Source organism: Giraffa tippelskirchi, chromosome 5 (assembly GCF_054371585.1).
Source record: "Giraffa tippelskirchi isolate mGirTip1 chromosome 5, T2T-mGirTip1v1.2.pri, whole genome shotgun sequence".
Lineage (NCBI taxonomy): Eukaryota > Metazoa > Chordata > Mammalia > Artiodactyla > Giraffidae > Giraffa > Giraffa tippelskirchi.
In genome coordinates, this window is record NC_137279.1 from 16,003,516 (window position 1) to 16,021,156 (window position 17,641).

Here is a 17,641-nt window from a genome sequence, read left to right on the forward strand (position 1 = left end):
TATGGTCATTCCAACCCTTTTACCCTTATTGAATATGAAAGTGAAAGTCGCTCAGTTGTGTCCAACTCTTTGCAACCTCATGGACTATATACAATCCGTGGAGTTCTCCAGGCCAGAATACTGGAGTGGGTAGACTTACCCTTCTCCAGGATATCTTCCCAACCCAGCCATTGAACCCAGGTCTCCCACACTGCAGGCAGATTCTTTACCACTGAGCCACCAGGGAAGCCCTATTGAATACGATCACAGACTGATTCTGTTCTTCTCCTTATCTTGGTCCTTCCGCAGTCTTTTCCCATCCTCCTGGCTATCTCAGCTCTACCCTAATCCCCAGAGCCAAATTTGCAGCTAACCTGGTCATTTTTCTTCCAAGTACCTTGAGCCAATTGTCTCCTTTCCATCTATTAATATCTCCCTCACCCACTTCCACCTCATCTGTTGCAATACTGGTCCTCTAGCTTCTCAATCCTTTCTCCTCATAGCCCAGAGTGCTTTTCTTAAAACATAAGTGAGATCATGTCACTCCCTTTCTTAAATCCCATCAATGACTTCACACCCAACATGACCGTCGCCTGCTGAACCACTGCAGTGATGCCAGACCCTTCATGGTCTAGAGCACATCACACTTCATCCTGTCCTAGAGACTTCGTACCTGCTGGACCTCCACTTGGAGTGCTAAACCTCTGAGTCTCTGCCCTTGCCCCTCCTCTTCATTCATGCCTCAAAGAAAAATTATTTTCTCCAATATACCTTCCCTGACAACCATGTCTAAGTAGCTTTGTTCGCCTGTTTTGTGTGTGCCTGATTACTGCATTCTGTTCATTATGTTCATGACTTTTTTCTCAATGTGTATTTCTTTGTGTGTTTGTGTGTATGCTTTAAAATAAAGACCTATCTTGTCTGTCTCCCTTCTCCAGGCTCCATGAGGGCAGGGACATGTGTCTCTTTGGTCTACCTCTGACCATCAGCACACAGGCTGGGTACCCAGGCTATAGCAGATGGTCAATAAATTTTTATCCACGTCTTTTTTGAGCACCTGCTACATGTGAAGAATTGTAATATATGCTGGGCAAGTAGTGAAGAAATAAAACAGACTTCCCAGGTGGAGCTGATGTTCGTTATACCCATCATTTAACTATTATTTGAGTGTGAGGGGAGTAAAGGTGATGGCTCTGTTACTATCCGAAGCACATTGAAATTACATTAAAAAAACCAAAATAGTAACAATAGGCTTATCTGTTTTGCTCTATTCAGGAAACAATACGAGATGAAAGGAGGTTTTATTTAAAGCAGCTCCAGCCCAGGTATAATACCTTAGGCCCATTTAGCCATTTTCTCCAGAGATTTCTGATATGCTTTCTTCAAACCATCAAAGCATTAAAGTAGTTTAAAGAAAACCTTAAAGATTTCCCTGAGTCCCTTAAAGAACATGACACTTTTCCTTTTTTTCATGCAGATAAATGTATGTATCTCTCCAGAGTATTCATGAATTTTAGTCTCTTTACAAGCTGGCCATGTTGGCATTTTATTGAAGGAGAGGGAATAAAATTCCTTTACTTACACTAAGGAAGAAATTGAATTTAGGATAAAGTTGCCTGATGTGGGAGAAACAGCACTGACCAGGAGTCAGAGGCTGAGACACTGAGTCCAGTTCTATCTCTAAGTAACTGGAGAGTCAGTCATCTCAATGGGCCTCACATTTCTCACCTGGAAAGTCAGTTAGGTGTTCCCTCCAGTGGGTCCAGATGAATGACGGTGAGATGGGAACCCCTGAGCCAGGTGCCCCTAGTCACATACTCTGTATCCAGAGAGGGGACATGGTGTGACTTGTGATTCCTGGGTAACCTCAGGGACATCTCGGTTGGACCACAGTCGTTGAACCCACATTTACCCTACATTAGACACTCGGTGTGTTCTAGGGGCTCAGAGAGTCATTGGGTCAACAGAGATTTATCAAGTACCTACTACACGCAGTGCCAGGAGCTTTGTACATAATGATGATGGAAGGAACGTCTAAGTCTCTGTCTTTGGGGAGTTCTTGTGGAGGGACGGCAGGTGCAGAGACTCTAGGCCAAGACTTTCCCTAGTGGGGAGAAAGGCAACAAGCCAGAAAGAAAGACAGTGGCACAGAAAAAAGTGCTGGTGAGGAGGTGGAGAAAAGCAAACCCTCCTACACTGTTGGTGGGCATGTAAATTCGTACAGTCACAATGGAAAACAGTATAGAGGAGCCTCAAAAAGTTAAAAAAAATAAAAACTACCACATGATCCAGCAATTCACTTTTGGGTATTTAGCCAAAGAAAATTTGAAAGCACTAAGTTAAAAAGAAAAATGCACTCCTATGTGCATAGCATCAATTCTTCGGTGCTCAGCTTTCTTCACCGTCCAACTCTCACATCCATACATAACCACTCCAATACTTTGGCCAACTCATGGGAAGAGTTGACTCGTTGGAAAAGACCCTAATGCTGGGAAGGACTGGGGGCAGGAGGAGAAGGGGACGACAGAGGATGAGATGGTTGGATGGCATCACCGACTCAATGGACGTGGGTTTGGGTAAACTCCGGGTGTTGGTGATGGAGAGGGAGGCCTGGCGTGCTGTGATTCACGGGGTCGCAAAGAGTCGGACATGACTGAGCGACTGAACTGAACTGATGTGCATAGCAGCGTTATTCACAATATCTAAGATATGGAAACATTCTAAATGTCCATCAACAGATGAATGGATAAAGAATATATATATACACATATAAATAAAATGTTTGCAATATTCATATTATTCAGCCTAATGAAATTTTGCCATGTATTATAACATGGATGGGCCTGGAGGGTAGTATGTTAGGCGAATTCAGATAAAGAAAGACAAACTATTGTTTCACTTCAGTGTGGAATCCTAAAACCAAACCAAACAAAATAGGAACAGACACAGATACGGAGAACAAACTGGTGGTTGCTAGAGGGGAGGGGTAGGTGAAAGGGAATCAGAATTATAAATTTCCAGTCATAGATAAGTCAAGAGGATACAACATGCAACATGGGGAATGCTGTCAGTAACACTGGAGTGACATTGTATGGTGACAGACAGTAACTGGTCATATTATAGTAATCATTTCATAATATATAAAAACATTGAATCACTATGTTATACACTTGAAAGTAATAAAATATTGTATGTTAATTATAACTCAAGAGAGAAAGAAAGAGGAGACTTCCGTGGTGGTCCAGTGGTTAAGAATCCATCTTGCAGTGCTGGGGATGCTGGTTCCATCCCTGGTTGGGGAACTAAAAATCCCACATACTGCAGGGCAACCAAGCCCACATACATGCGCTGCAGCTAGAGAAGTCCACATGCATGACAGCTAGAGAAAGCCTGCACACTGCAATTGAAGATCTAGCACAGCCAAAATTCAAAAACAAAAGCGAAATAGACAAAGAAAGAAAGGAAAAAGAAAGGATGAAAGAAGCACTATGTGAGGAATGTGAAACCCAGTGCAGAGGCAGAGAATGGCATAAAGAGAATCATTTAGAAAGTAGCCGGAGAAGACGTCCCTGAGAAGGTGAAGTCTTTTTGAATGATCAAAAAAGAGGAGGGACGATAGAGCACACATCCAAAGGCAGGAAAAGGCTTAGAGTATTGGAGGAACTCAAAGAAAGCCAGGGAAGCTGGCATTTAGTGGTCTAGGACGAGAAGTTTGAAATAAGGCTGGTAAGAGGGTAGAAGCCAGGCCATGTAGGACCTTAGGGCTCAGAGCAAGGGGGCTGGATTATTTTAAGTAAAGGAAACTATGATTGGACCCACATTTCACCAGTGTAAAATTTCCCACTGCAAACACTTAATTTTGTTTATTTTCCTATGATGAAACTCAGCTACTGAGAGTCCACTTCCTCCTTGTGCAGGAGTACTATGATGCAGATGACAGTAAGTTCTGAGACTCTCTTGAACACTCTTTCAGCGGTTTCAGAATTCTTCCCCTCAGACTTGCTTGGTGGTCCAGTGGTTAAGAATCCACCTGCCAATTCAGGGGACAAGGGTTAGATCCCTGGTCCGGGAACTAAGATCCCACATGTAACGGAGCAACTACACCCATGAGGTGCAACTACTGAGCCACTGGCATAAAGCCTGTGCTCCGCAGCAAGAGAAGTCAATGAGAAGCCCTCCCGCCGCAACTAGAGAGAAGCCCCCACTAGCTGAAACTAGAGAAAGCCCACACACAGCAATGAAGACCCAGCACAGCCAAAAGTAAATAAAAAGAGTAAATTTTAAAAAAGGAAAGAAGTCTTTCCCTCCTTTTCCTTCTCCCTTTCTCTCTGAATTTGCTCAAAATTCCAAGGGGCTTGTTCTAGCTTTCCCGGTGTTGGAGGAGAGTCCTCTGACCCACCCTGGCTGGTATCTGCTGTTTGCATGTACCTTTTCATTTGTCCTCTTGCCCCAGGCAACAGGAAGTGACTGCTGAGGAATCTGCCCTCATCTCAACTCTTACCACTGTGCCCCGTCCTTGGTTTCCAGTTGGGTCATCCAGCCTGAAGCTTCCCACTCTGGGGCCTCTTGTCCCCTTTTTGATGATCCCCTATCAGGCCCCTAAGCTCTTGATTCCTAGATAACCTTTGTTTATCAGATCTACTCCCCATCTTCTAGGAAGCCAAGATAACGGAGTGGGGCAGGGGGACATTAGTGGGGAAGGCAGTATCTCAGGCCCTCTCTCTGCCTAGATCTGCTCATCTGCATTAACAGGGTACCCCTTGTCAGTGCTGTCTCCCTCTGTCTCCCCCCCAAGTTGCAGAGGGCAGTAGAGCCAAGTTATTTCCATTCTCATATTTTCAAACTTCCAATTGTGACCTCACACAACAGTACTGAGGGGTGTGGCAGAGGGAGCAAGGCTCTATCCTTGTGTTTAAAGTGCTCCCTTTCCCATGGAGTATTGCTCAGCCATAAAAAAGAAATTGGGTCATTTGTAGAGACATGGATGAACCTAGAGAATGTCATACAGAGTGAAGTAAGTCAGAAAGAGAAAAACAAATACCATATATTAATGCATGTATGTGAAATCTAGCAAAATGGTATAGATGATCCTTATTTACAAAGCAGAAATAGAGACATAGACATAGAGAACAGATATATGGATACCAAGGGATGAATGTAGAGACTGAGATTGACACATATACAGTATTAATACTATGTACAAAATAGATAGGGCTTCCCAGGTGGCACTAGTGATAAAGAATCTGCCTGCCAATGCAGGAGACACAGGTTCAATCCCTGAAAGATTCTACTCCAGGAAGATCCCCTGGAGTAGAAAATGGCACCCCACTCTAGTATTCTTGCCTGGAAAATTCCATGGCAGAGGAGCCTGGTGGGCTACAGTCCATGGGGCCACAAAGAGTTCGACATGACTGAGCGACTGAGCACAAAGTAGATAACTAATGAGAACATGATACAGAGCGCAGAGAACTCTACTTAATGCACTATGGTGACCTGAATGGAACGAAGTCCAAAAGCAAGGAGAAATATGTATATGAATGACTGATTCATTTCGCTGTACAGTAGAAACTAACAAAACTTTATAAAGCAATTATATTTCAATAAAAATTAATTTAAAAAAATACAGTACCTCCTTTTCAACCCCCTTCTCTTCTAAGCTCCATGCCCCAGTCATACAGACAGGAGAGAAGGGTCACTTGGGGTGTGGTGGGGACAATGGAGATGGAAAGATGCTGGTGGGTTTTAGAGGCTGTTGATGGATCAGATATGGGAATTAAGGGAGAGGGAGGAACCAAAGATACCTCCCTGGTTTCTGGCTTCAGCATCTAGGTCCTGGGCAGTGTCATTGTTGCAGGGAGGGAGCAGGTGGGGAGTGTTGGTGGCTCAGATTTGGGGATGACTTCAAAGAATCTACTGTTGTATGCATCAAGTTTGAGATGCTTGTGAGACACAGTCAAGGGAGAGATGTCAAGCAGATAATTAGATTTCTGAGATTAGAGCTCAGAGGCAAAGTCTGCAAAGTGATAGATATTTGGGAGGTGCCAGCAGACATATGGTTTTTAAAATTGTGAGTGTGCTGGTTGGTGGTTTAATCACTAAGTCGTGTCCAACTCTTGCGACCTCACAGACTGTAGCCCACCAGGCTCCTCTGTCCGTGGGACTTTCCAGGCAAGAATACTGGAGTGGGTTGCCATTTCCTTCTCCAGGGGATCTTCCCAACCCAGGAGTAGAACCCGGGTCTCCTGCATTGCTGGTGGATTCTTTACCACTGAGCCATCAGGGAAGCTAAAATCGTGAGAATGGACACTAAATAGTCTCAAGTGCTCAGGGAGGGCTTAGACTTCCCTGTGTGGTCTTGAAAATTTCATCCCATGATTTGTATAAGAAGAGTTTCGTCTCCAAGTGGCCGCTCCAGGGGCCCTGGAGTCCCAGGTTGTGGTTCTGTGATCCCCTGATAGCTGCTGCTGCTCCCTCTGTAGACTCTCCTTAGTCTGCTGACAGGTGAGAGCTCCCAGCTGGGGACAGTGCTTGGGACAAGTCCAGCTCATGAGGAATAAGGGCAGGAGGAGGGAGCAATCTGCCCAGCTGGAGGAGGTGGAGGGGATCTTTCTAGATGAGAAGGAGCAGCCTCACCCTAGATGGTGGCAGTGGTTCCCTGAGCTCCAAGGCTGTGGGTGCAGCACAGGAGCTTGATGGAGCAGAGGTCAAGGCCCACTGGACTCAGGTCTAAGGAGACCTGGGACCACACGCTTGGACGTGTTCTTCCCTCAAAGGTTTCTCAGGCATATGCTACTGTAATCCCTCATGTTCATACCCTACATAAACCCAGATAGTACAATCTCAGAGGGCCATCATATTCAGAAAACTCAGTTCCACATTTACTTATAGTTTAAAAGAAATTCCATCTTTATCGTCAAGGATGTTGTTGTTGTTCAGTCGCTAAGTTGTGTCTGACTCTTTGTGACCCCATGGATTGCAAACCATGGCTTCCCTGTCCTTCACTATCTTCCGGAGCTTGTTCAAACTCACGTCTGCTGAGTCGGTGATGCCATCGAACCATCTCATCCGCTGTTGTCACCTTCTTCTCCTGCCTTCAACCTTTCCCAGCATCAGTGTCTTTTCCAATGAGTGGGCTGTTCTCATCAGGTGGCCAAAGTATTGGAGTTTCAGCTTCAGCATCAGTCCTTCCAATGAATATTCAGGGTTGGTTTCCTTTAGGATGGACTGGTTTGATCTCCTTGCTGTCCAGGGGACTCTCAAGAGTCTGGGATGTTAAAGGCACTCAAATGTATGGTCCCAGCAAGATTAATTAAAATTTTATTTCTTTTTCTATTCAGATAGTTTTCACCCTAAAGCTGCTCTGGCACCAACATTCTCAAACCTCTCCCCTAGATAAACTCTTCTACCCCAGCCTCTGAACTTTCCCCTCTCTCTCAACCTTTTATTTTGATTTGACCTCTCTCCTAGGAGGAATGAATGCATCATTTTTTTAGTGTGGAGAAAGAGGTTTGTGGAATTAGGTTGAAATTAAAGGATTCTCTTTGGTGGGATGAAGGGATGGACATGTCTGTTTCATCACATCACAACTTGTAGTTTACAGGTCAAATTACAACTTAGATACTCTCATTCGAAATTCCCAGCTACCCTGCAGGTGAGTTGTTCTTATTAATCCAATCCAATTTCAAACTAAGGCTCAGATAGGAGATGACTTTCCCAAAGCCACGTAGCTTAAAATATGGCAGAGAGAGAGGACTAGCACAGCCTGGCAGCGTGAAGGTGGCTCCGATGGGATGTACCAATGAAAGTAATGCAGGGAGATAGTTTCTCTCTCTCTGCTCTCCCTTTTCTCCTCTGCTTGCCAGTCTCCCCTCATTATCTTTCAGTAGTAGAAGGACAGGGGCAGTTCCACTGCCTTGTTAGGAAATTAGGCGCGAAACAAGGAACTGAGATCTATCTGGCTTTTCTCTGTGTCTTTATCTGTAATAAAATGAAGAGCTTAGAACTGATGACTTCAGATTGAATTCTGTGAACACTGGTGTAACTCACAGAAAGCAAGGCTGCCTCGTGACCCAGTCCTGACACGGTGATACACTCAGAGAAACAACTGTCAGATAGACAAAAAGTAATTCACAAAGAAATCTTAGTCTCAGCTGAAATCCCTCAAAGAATACCAAAACTGCGTTCAGCTCAAAATAGAGCAACACTTTTAAAAAATCTGTCTCACCATGTACATTTCAAATACAATTCTCTCTCTCAAGTACCATCACCTCTCTCCACACTCCTGAAATTCTCCCTAAGCCCAGAATGCTCACATTTTTCTTTTCTTCTCATCTCACTTTCAGGGTCTTTTTATTTCTCTTCCGCCAGTAACACAAAGAGTTACTTTCCAGAGGAAATCAATCTACCCTGTCTGGTTTCTCTAAATTCCCTCCTTTCCCTTTACCCCAATTCAGCAGAGAATACAGTGTTGTCCCAGAATTCTCCATGATAGGCAGAGAAGAGGAGGGGCTGTTATTAGAGATGAGTAATGATTTTCCCATCACATTGGGACATATCCAGGAAAATGTGAGAGCATGGGAACTCGTTCACATCGCAGACGCTCAAAGACAGAGCAGATGGTGGAAAACTCCCTCTGAGGTCTTCTTAGGTTGTATACCATCCTCAGCTCCCCAGCTGAGAAGTTCCCCGGTTGCTTACTCTTGTCGGATGGGTCCCTCCACCAAGGACCTCTCTGAACACTCATAGAACAGTAGAAGAAAGAAAGGAAGGAAGGAAAAAGGGAAGAAGAGGATGGCCCTGTCACCATTCTAGGTGGACGGAGGCACTGCTGAGAGGGAAGGATTGCTTTGAGATTCTCTAGAAGAGTTTCCCATCCTATTCTTGTTTCTCTTTCTGCTCCCAAGAGAGCTGGCTCAGCCTCGGGGAAATCAGGGTAACCCTTGGCTTTGCTCAGTGCTTGCATGTATCATCTCATCTAAACTTTAGTACCACCTGGGCATGTCGACATTGCACTGAGATGATCTGTGGATGAGTCTTTCTTCCACACTGGTATATAAACTACTCTTGGCAGGACTTTGATTTTGTAGATCCTTGCATTCCTGGCACTCAGCCTAGTGCACTGGCACATAATAGTAGACGCTCCATGCTGGTGGAATGAAAGGAAGCAGAGCAAATATTTTCTAAGTGAGTCAACTAAAATCCAGAGCCGCCAACCAGTTTCAGGCATGGTCATATCGTGTAGAGATGCTCACACACCTGTGTCCCAGTGCATGGACTTCTGAGTCCAGACTTGATGTGATTCCTGACTCTGACACTTAAAGCAAGTCCTTAGCTTCTCATTTGTAAATTGTGCTTAATGATACCTGTCCCAGTAGAGCAGATGTGATGATAAAATAAACAGTAACAACAAAAAGGTGATTTTAAAAATCCTTAGCAGAGGACTTCCCTGATGGTCCATTGGCTAAGACTCCCAATGTAAGGGGACCCAGGTTCGATCCCTGGTCAGGGAATTAAATCCTACATGCCACAACTAAGAGATCTGGCATGTGGCAACATTTTCTGGCACAGCCAAATAAATACAAATAAATATTTAAAAAATCTTGGACTTGCCCTGGTGGCACAATAGCTAAAAATATGCCTGCCAATGCAGGGGACATGGGTTTGATCCTTGGTCTGGGAAGATTCCACATGCCTCGGAGCAACAAAGCCCATGCACTGCAACTACTGAGCCCATGTGCAACTATTGCAGCCTGTGTGCCCTAGAGCCCACACACTGCAGCGAAGAGTAGCCCTTGCTCACGACAACTAGAGAAAGCCCATGCAAAGCAATGAAGACCCAGTGCAGCCAAAACAAAAATTATGAAAAAAAAAAAATGCTTAGCAGTTTTCCACTTCTTAGCCCTTCCCTCCTTCCTGCCCCAGGCACCCGGACCCCAGACCACACTGTTCTGTGTCTGGATCACCAACACTCTCTGTTCCTGCATCTGATTTTAGGAAGTCCAGTGAAGGTAAAAGTAGAGATCAGCAGTTTGGGGCTCGTTTAGTGGTGTGTGTATATCTACAAGGTCTCGGCAGATGGAGCCCGCGGCCTCAGGCTCACCCAAGGCAAGACGGACTTAGGCCTTTTCCCAGGGGGAGGAGGCTGGGTTGTATTCTGCTGCCCTCTCTTTCCCCAAACCCTTTGCTGTTCAGGAGGCGCCCCGCCCTCAAAAATTCCTCCCCTTCCACTCTCTTTGGGGGATTTCCTTTCTCAAGAAAAGCAAGATGACCTCGCTCCGGTTTTGGAATTCCAAAATCAAGCAGGAATAAATCTTCCAGAACTGACATGGCTTCAAAACACAGAACTCAGCCCAAATGCTCCTTTCCTGTGGGCATCGCCTCTGCACGCACCCACCACCCCCACCCCCACCAAGTAAGAAGCCAGCTCCAAAGACACCCTGATTCTCCATCTGACCCGGGCTCTTCTCTCACAGTCCGGGCTAGCGTCTGCAGATAGGTAGGAGAGCTTCACGACGGGGGACCAAAAGGCCCAAGAAAGTCAGAGTGAGGGGAGCTCTTGGGATCCAGGGCTGGGGTCCTGGGGCCTGCAGGGTAGGTGAGGCAGAAACTGGGCTAACCTGGGCCCAGTGCCTGGGATTAGCGGCTCAATTCCCCACTGTCAGTGGAACTCAGCTCGCATAGCTCGAGGAGCTTACCTCTGTCATTAAAAGAATGATTGTAAAGCCTGTAGCACAGCGCTGGGCACATATTCAACACTCGGAAGCCTGGCCTGTTGTCATGACTCTTACAACACTTACTGTGCTTGTCTATTACGTATCTCTCGCCCACACCAGGTGCTCTGTTTGTATCTCTTGTACTTAGCAGAATATCCAGCTCACAGTTGATACTAATTAAAAGAATTATTTTTGGACACTAGTCAAGACTCTTTGAATAACTCTTAGCATTGACTTGGGCAGAGGACCGTCCCTTGACGAGTGACAAAATTTCTGGGGTTAATGAAAGGTAGGGAAACTGAGTCAACCCCTAGCAGGGCTTCTCTGCTTCCAGAGACTGAAGGTGAGTTGATTGCAGGTGGTAAGGGCTGGGGAATCAGAGTTTTTAGAAAACCAGGGGTCAGGCTAATGCTGGGGTTGGGAATATGGGGCTGAGAGATGCAGGGTGAACCTGGGACGACTGTGTGTAGTTGAAGGGCTGACCAGCCTGGCCACACAGCCCTGTGGCTGCTACTTTTGAGATAAGACCCAAGGGCCCCAATTTCCAGAAAGAGCTGCCCCACCTTGACACAGGTTACTGAAATTCCCATTTTAGAGTCACTTTTCCAGGGAGAGATGCCTGGGGGCTCTTGTTAAAATGTATGGATCAGGTAACATTTATGAAATCCACACCTGTCTAGTGATTAGCAGTGCCAGAATCCTGGGTGACCACTAGCCAGGACCGGAGGGAGGCTCTGAGGTCTGGACCATGGCGGCCACCCAAGGAGGTGAATGAAATTCCAACACGCAGAGCCAGGGCCCAGCATGCGAAGCTGGTGCTGCTGTGAAAAACCTGTTCCCTCAAGTGGGAGGAAAGAGGATCAGAGAGGGCACTATTTCCAACAAATGCTGCCTCGTATACAATATACTGGCTTCCCAGGTGGCACAGTGGTGAGAATCCACCTGTCACTGTGGGCAAATTCAGGAGACGCAGGTTCAATCCTTGGGTCAGGAAGAGCCCCTGGAGGAGGAAATGGCAACTCACTCCAGTATTCTTGCCTGGAGAATTCCATGGATGGAGAAGCCTGGTGGGCTGCAGTCCATGGGGTCACAAAGAGTCGGACACAACTGAGTGCACGCACACACACACAATCTACTATATCCCCATGGGATGCGTATGTGCTAAGTTGCTCAGTCATGTCCGACTCTTTGACCCCATGGACTGTAGCTCACCAGGCTCCTCTGTCCATGGGATTCTCCTTGCCCTCCTCCAGGAGATCTTCCCGACCCAGGAACTGAACCTGCGTCTCTTTCATCTCCTGAGTTTATTCCCTCCCTCCCCCACTTAGTGTTGAGTGTCAATACTGAAGATGATCTGCTGAGGCTGGGGGGTGGGTGGGCAAGGCGGTGAGCCCGATGAGATCCAGTTCTGCCCTCCAGAGCACAAGTGCTGTGTCAGCACTCCTGGACAGTCCATTGGAGACCCACGGCCGACCAGTTCCAAGACCCAGGATGCCCGGTGGAGCTGGCCTGCCTGGGTCTGCGGCTGATATTAACAGCAGCCTGGGAAGAAATCCGGGGCCGTTGTTTGGCTCAGCACATGAGCTTCACAGACACGAAAGAGAAAATGGGTGAGGAGGAATGTGCTTGGTGTGAATCCACTCCCTTTCCAAGCTGGAGAGCCTGCAGGAGAGAAGGGGCCAGCCCCGCTCCCCGCTCCCCTCTGCTCCCATTCCACAGTGGGGCTGCTGGTCTCAGGGAAGAGTCAGGGAGACAGACGCTCAGCCCACGTCCACTCCCTCCTCATTGTTCACATGGCTCTCCATGACCTGTGTCGTAATGAATTCCAGATTCCAGGGGGGACGTCCCTGGGAACCCAAGCACATGGTGTCAGAGGGGACTCTGGGCCTGTGATGTCACCAACATTCCCAAGGAAAGCTGCCTCCAGCCCCCTACCTGCAGATGGTGTCAGGATGGGCAGAAACTGAGCCCAAGAAGAGAAATACAGGCTGAACCCTCCCCCAGGGTGGGTCCTTCTTTCACGAGTCACTAAGGAGAGAAAACCTCCACATATCAAAGATTGAAGGCTCTGGTTACTCTGAATTTGGTGGTCCGCTCAGTTTATAGGCTCCTCTCATATATTAAAAGCCGTTTGGATGTGATGTCTTTAATTTGCCTTGAGTTAAATGCACACACACACACAGTAGCTGTCCTCAGTGGTATAGCACCCACTAAAGGAATGCGGGACTAGTCACACACATGCTACCAAACACGCATGATGCATGTTCATGTTCACATGGAGATGCTGTGTCAGTGGGGAACTTGGTGCTTATCCTTTATTTTGTTAAAACAGTTGAAATATAAATGGACCCTTTGAAAAGCATGTGCAAAAACATTTTATTTCTATCTTTTTGTCTGCCCCGAGTAATTTCAGCCAGGTACAGATGGTCATCACAGTATGAGGGATAGTCCACTAAATGTGCTGTTCTGTTTTGTTTTTTTTTAATCATAAGCAACATCTTTTTGTTGAGGTAGGGGAACGTTCTAGATAACAAGAGAAAAAACTTGGATAGAATATTAAGATAGAGTGTTAATTTAAACTTTTGACAGAATTATTATAGTTTTTATCTCTTAAAATCTGTAGGAGGTGATATTAGGATTTTAAATTCTCAAAACTAGCATATACAAAGTATAGAACTTTGGTAATTTTTTTGGCTGGCAAGTTACTACGTGAAAAAATCACTTTCAGACTGGAAATTCTAATTTTTAGGTGCTTGCACTTTTATCTATGTCTGTGCTGCAGTTCAGCTCAGAACTGTATATATGATGAGTATCTAAGAGTATTATCAAGTGTTTTAGTTAGTAAGGAGGGGCCAGGTACATAGGGATGTAAAAAGAAGTAAACCATAGCCCTAAACTACAGTTGCACCAAAGAAAATGGGATCAGACTTGTTATTGGTGATATACACAGAGCTGTGGAAAGCATGAATTTTGCTACTAAAGGCCCAGGGAGGTGGCGAGGTGAATTGGACTTTGAAGGGTGGGCAGGTGTTACCATCAGGGGAAGGGCGTCTGAGGCAGAAGGAACACAGGGGTGAAGAGGGTGTGTTCACCGATCCACATCGCTGGGGACGAGGGCACGCCTGAGGCTGCAGCAGAAGTGGAGGGGGAGGAGGGTTCAGATTTAAGGGCCAGATACGCTCTGCTTGGGAGTCTGGGCCTCATCCTGCAGGCAAGTTGTGAAAAGTTTGAAGGCATACTGGAGGCTGAATGGGTGACCCTGGAGACAGTAAGAAGGTTCCACATGGGGCACCCTGCAGGCAGCTTCTGACTTTCAGCCCAGATCACTGTCGGCAGAGTCCGCCTCATAAACAGAAGGCCCAGAGCTGTAGCTCAGCACAAACCACCCGTTCCCCATAGCGACTCACTCAGCAGGGCCCTGGAGAGAAAACCCAGCCGTGGCTGGCACCAAACCATAGCTTTCCGATTCAAGGCGTTTCTTCCAGCCTTCCCCCTTTGGGGCTGCCATTGGTAATAATTAGTGATTAATTCATATGTGCAGTGTTGTTGGATTTTAAGAGGTATGTTTCTCAAAAGGAGGTGCTTGAAAGTAGAAATATCTAAGTATCTTGTGAAAGTGGCAGGAACACAGTATGTTTTAAACATTGTGTGTATGTGTGTGCACGCGCGCGTGTATGTATGTGTGTGTACTCAGTCATGTCTGACTCTTTATGACCCCATGGACTGTAGCCCACCAGGATCCTCTGTCCATGGAATTTCCCAGGCAAGAATACTGGAACGGGTTGCCATTTCCTTCTCCAGGGGATCTTCTTGACCCAAAGATTGAACCCTAATCTCCTGCATCTTTTGCATTGGCAGGCGGGTTGTTTACCACTGCGCCATGTGGGAAGCCCCATATTTTGAACATTAGTTTTCTTTTTTCCTTACTAACCAAATACCCAGTTATCCATGCCTAGAGAAAGACAGTACTGCTAGTTACCCAAATATCCAGAAGAATATCTCAGTCTGTTTGGTGGTAATTACTCAAATTGCTGTCTGTTGCTCCTTCAGAGATGTGATCAAAGACATGCTTGAATCTCTGTGGCTGTCCCACTTTAAAGCACAGTGTTTTTATAACTTTACAAGAAATGAGTTTTGTTCTTTTCTATTCTATAGTATGCTCATAAATTTCTAAATTTGTCATAGTTAAATTGAACAGAGCACTGATGGGGTGTGTGTGTGTGTGTGTGTGTGTGTGTGGGTGTGTGGGTGTGTGTTGGGGGAGGGTTGCTGGCAGTGGAGAGGAAGAAATTAGGGCGGTTATACATTTGTTGCCAGTGTCATCAATGAAAACTCTGGGATTGGGCTTCATAGGAAAGGACCTTGGTTGGAGAAATGTTGGCAAGTAACCATCCTGAATAATTACAAGCAAAAGCACTGTTATTATTGGGCATTGTGTCACTTTAAAATAGATTATTTCTCAATAATATTTGCATGCTCAACCTGTCCACTATAGTCCTATTTTGTGACTTAGTTCATTTGATCCTCACAGCAACCTGTGAAAGAGATGCTGGCACTGTCTCCATTTTACAGATAAAGAAACTGAGTCTTAAGAAAGTAGTCACATTCCTGGAGAGTAGTAAAGCCAGGACTTGGATCCAGATATTACAGGATATCCTTGGAAAAGCCTGTTTTGCAGGTTCAGTCTTTGAAACCACATTCAGCCTTCTTCAACAGGAAAAGTATGAGTTTAATTAATTGTCACTAAAATGTCCTTTTTGCTAGGAAATAGACATCAGTGTATTTAGGAGCAAAAAGGCAGCTTACTATCAAAAAATTTAAAAAGTAATAATACTATGCTTGCTCCTTGGAAGAAAAGCTATGACAAACCTCAACAGCATATTAAAAAGCAGAGACATCACTTTGCTGACAAAGGTCCATACAGTCAAAGCATGGTTTTTCCAGTGGTCATGTACGGATGTGAGAGTTGGACCATAAGGAGGCTGAGCACCAAAGAATGGGTGCTTTTGAACTGTGGTGCTGGAGAAGTCTCTTAAGAGTCCCTTGGATTGCAAGGAGATCAAACCAGTCAATCCTAAAGGAAATGAACCCTGAATATTCATTGGAAGGACTGAAGCTGAAGCTACACTACTTTGGCCACCTGATGCGAAGAACCAACTCATTAGAAAAGAACCTGATGCTGGGAAAGAATGAACACAGGAGGAGAAGGCGATGACAGAGGATAAGGTGGTTGGATGGCATCATCAATTCAATGGACATGAGTTTGAGCAAACTCTGGGAGATAGCGAAGGACAGGGAAGCCTGGCGTGCTATAGTCTATAGGGTTACAAGAGTCAGACACGACTTAGCAACTGAACAACAATACTATAAACATACAGAAAGAAAAAATGATAAAGCAAATGTTGTGAGATATTAACAAATAAGGAATCTGGGTGAATGGTGTATGGAGTTCATTGTACTACTCCTACAACTTGTTTCTAAGTCTGAAATTAAAATTTTAAAAACTACACCAAAACAACAAAAGCCTGTGACTAACATGCCTAGAAAAAATAATTCTGTCTTTTTCTGTTTTATAAAATGCTCGTGAATTTCTAAATGTGTTTGGTTGAACTGGGCAGAACACCAAGATTATAATGGTGATGGTGGTGATGGTGGTGATGATGGTGATGTGTGCACATAGAGGGCCCAAAGTCTAAGATGTATCATACAACTCCTTACTCTGATCTGGGCAGCAGCCCACTTCTTGGGGTCCATGTGACAAAAGAAAAGTCATAACTACATGTCACGGCTGTTAGTTATCAGGTTATAAAGCAGCCCCTTCCGTCCTCCAACCCGAGAGACAGTAAGCAGGTCCTTCCAGGGGGCCTCCCTAGGGACAGGCCTCTTTGTCCACTCCTGCCAAGAGGGTGCAAAAAGGTTCATGTCATTTGAACTTTCAAAAGAAAAATTCGTTACCAGGAGTGTGCTAGGAAATGGTGCAATTCGTTTAGCCTGATGATTATGTAATATTATTTTCAGTCTAGAAAATAGGTTGCTGAAAATTCCTTTCGATGCTGCTTGTCTGAACTATTCCCTCACAACTTTTCATAAAGAACCGACTAATTAATTAGGGCTTGCAAGGAGAAAGGGTCTCTCTCCCTTGATCTCTAGCCAGGGAGTCCCTAAATCTTTGCTTGTTCCAAAATCCTGTGCTCTTTAACTACTGTGCACAGAAGCCATTTGTCTGTCAGCTCAGGGGGATATTTGAAGCTGAGATGCAGGACTCCCTAGAGGAATTCAGTTTATGAGAGCAAAGGGGATGGAGCTAATAGAGAGGAAGAAGGCAGGTGAGCAGAACAAAGCTTGTCCCAGATCCCTGTCCTTCACTCTAGCAGGGACAAATCTCCATGTGCAGCCTCTTGGGGTGAGCAGGAGTCTTAGGTCTAATCACACAAAACCCTCCTGAATGGCTTGGAAATCCCTTTGTCACGCAGGATTTTGTCATAATGGTATTTGACTTGGTTGTTTTTTCCAGTAACAGTCCCTTGTGCTAAAACCAGCAGAAAGGCAGACTCTGAAATCCCATCACCTTTTTTTTTTGCCTCTTGGGGTTGTAATTCTTCCACCTAGGTTACCATTGTTAGTTTCTACTTTACCAAAACAGAGGCCTTGTTTTGTTTATCTAGAACAGGGTTTCTCAACCTTGGTACTATTGATATATTGTACCAGATCATTCTTTGTTGTAGGAGGCGATCCTGCGCATTGTAAGGTGTTTAGCAGCTCCCTTGGCCTCTACCAACTAAAGCCAGCAGTCCCCTCTTTCCCAGTGTTGTTGTTCAGTCACTCAGTCATGTTCAACTCTTTGCAACCCCATGGACTGCAGCACTCCAGGCTTCCCTGTCCTTCACTGTCTCCCAAAGTTTGCTTAAGCTCATGTCTATTGAGTCAGTGATGCCATCCAACCATCGCAT

The 17,641-nt window shown here is 45.5% G+C and overlaps 1 protein-coding gene and 1 long non-coding RNA gene across 30 annotated transcripts in view; one reads left to right on the plus strand and one right to left on the minus strand.

Annotated features, from left to right (window-relative positions):
* NMNAT2 (nicotinamide nucleotide adenylyltransferase 2) overlaps positions 1-17,641 on the plus strand; it is a 208,432-nt gene that overhangs the window by 129,746 nt on the left and 61,045 nt on the right. The gene's annotated exons all lie outside the window — the stretch shown is intronic.
* Positions 3,816-4,785, minus strand: LOC145506908 (uncharacterized). The gene is made up of 2 exons (XR_014054437.1): positions 4,408-4,785; positions 3,816-4,009 (listed from the first exon to the last, which is right to left on the minus strand). It is a non-coding gene; the product is annotated as an uncharacterized LOC145506908 (long non-coding RNA).